This window comes from Choloepus didactylus, assembly GCF_015220235.1.
Source record: "Choloepus didactylus isolate mChoDid1 chromosome 25 unlocalized genomic scaffold, mChoDid1.pri SUPER_25_unloc1, whole genome shotgun sequence".
NCBI lineage: Eukaryota > Metazoa > Chordata > Mammalia > Pilosa > Megalonychidae > Choloepus > Choloepus didactylus.
In genome coordinates, this window is record NW_023637606.1 from 5292614 (window position 1) to 5294936 (window position 2323).

Sequence of the window (2323 nt, forward strand, 5' to 3'; positions counted from 1 at the left end):
GGACCCCCTTTTTTTGAATTCCTAAGGCCTGCATGGGCCCTGCGTTGCCATTTCTACAGGAGCGGAGTCACTGCTTTGGGTCTGGAGTTAGTGCTGGTACAGTCATCGAGTCCATTGTTGTAAGGAGTTTCTATCATCCTTTAAGTGCTCCATTAAAAGGCCATTCATTCCTGCAATTAACCCAGTTGCTGTGGGATTATAGGGCAAGTGACAAGTCCAAAGGACATTATGTTCTGTAGCCCAGGCTGGATTAAATGTCCAGTGAAGGGGGTCCCCCATTGCTATCCATGTGTGTGGGGACACTGGAAAAGGCACTTAATTATTTTTTAAGCTACCTATGGTAGCTCCCTAGTTGGCCTTGACCCCTGGGAATGCCAGCAGCAGTCCAGTAGCTGTATCTACAGTGGTGAAGGTGTATTTTGCCGCTTTGGACAGAGGAAGGGACCAATGTAGTCTACTTGCCACCAGGTGAGAGGAACCTGGTCTTGGCTGATGGGTCCAAGTCGGTGAGGGAGCATTCTGGGCCATCGCAGTGAGCAGGAGGGGCTAGTGTCCTCTACTCCTTTTAACTCTTCTCAGGTGAAAGGCAGCTGAAACTGCTGCACCAGCTTCCACAGGGTCTGGGACCCTCGGTGCTCAGTTTTCTGATGCAGCCGTTCAGTCACCTCATGCATCATTGCTGTTAGGTTGCAGAATTTTGCTAGCGCATCTGCAGCTGCACTACCTGGCAATGAGTTAACATTATGGGCAGATATAAGGCAAGCAGTTACCTTACATTTCTGGCAGGCCATCCAGATGTCTTCCCACAGTTCCTTCCCCCATAGGGGACAGCTGGCCACTGTCCATTGCTCCTGCTTCCACATGGCCACCCATACTGTTAGGCCTTGATATATGGCCCAATTATCTGGGCAGAGAGTCAAGGTGTCTCCTGGCTCATGGACAATTACTAACTGTACAGCCCCCAGCTCAGCCCACTGGCTGCTATGCAAAGTTCCAGTCTCCCAGCAGATGATACCAGTACTTGGCTGCACAGTCACAGCCATCCAGATAGCATGTTGCCCAAGTGCCAATCCATCAGTACACCATGCCGAGTCAGGTATCCTCTCTTGTCCATCAATGGTGGGCATGGGGGGAGCCACCTCGGGAGGATCAGCAGGAGGCAGGGCATGCTACTCTTCCACGTGGGAGACCCATCCTAAAATTTCATGCATCTCTGCACTCTCAGGGCTATTGTTAAAAATTTGGCTTTGTAGGATGTAGGCTTTCCATTTTGTCAGTGTGCTTAGTTAAGCACTCCCCAAATGGGGCTTATTTATAGTCATCTGTGTCCACTCCTTTATGAGTGTGTCCACTGGGCACCTTTGAATTAAAACTTCCACTTGTGACAGAGCATTACAAGCTGCACACAATCACTTTTCCTATAGGCTATATCTGAATTCAGTGCCCTTCCAAAGTAGGGAACAGAATCTAACGGTTACACATTTAGCCTATTGCCTTTGCCACAAACCCCACCCAAAGCCAATACTGGCACTGGGCACATCCAGTTCACAGGATATATTGGGGTCCACTCCCCTTGAAGCCCATGCTTGTGCTTTTATAAACACAGTCTGCCATGGAAAATCCCATTCCCATGCTTTTCCCTTTCTAATTAGGGTGTACAAAAGTTTTTAAAATTTTAAATAGAGTATAAACAGTTTCCAATAACCTAATAAACCAAGAAAAGCTATTAATTATTTAGAAGTTAGCAGTAGAGCTTTACCCAACCAGACAATACCCAAGAACTTGACAGAATGTCCAGGCTCTTGTAATTTACTTTGATTTATCAGCCATCCTCAACTTTCAAGGAGGGTCACCACTGTGCTAGCAGCAATTTCTAGTTCTGGAAAAGAATTACTGGTTAGTATGATATCATCATTATAGTGAAACATAGGGGGTGTCCTTTTCTTTAAATCTTGTGCTACCAGTCCATGGCAGATGGTGGGACTGTGCAAGTATCCTTTTGGAAGCACAGAAAATGTCCATTGTTGGTTTTCCCACATGAAGTTGGATGTAGTCTGTCGGGAGAGATCTAAAATACTAAAACAAGCTTCAACAAGGTTTAACACAAAGTGAAATTGGCTTAATAGAGTACACATATCCTGCAGGAAGACAGCTACATTTGGCACAGCTGCAAACAAAGAAGTTATTAAATTAAGTTCAATATAAGTAATAGTCATTTGCCAGGTACCATAAGTTTTTCCATTGGCCGACAGGGCTATTAAATGACCCTGGTAATTTATACTGATATACTGCCACAGGAATCTGGGGAAGGCAACTTTGTTGG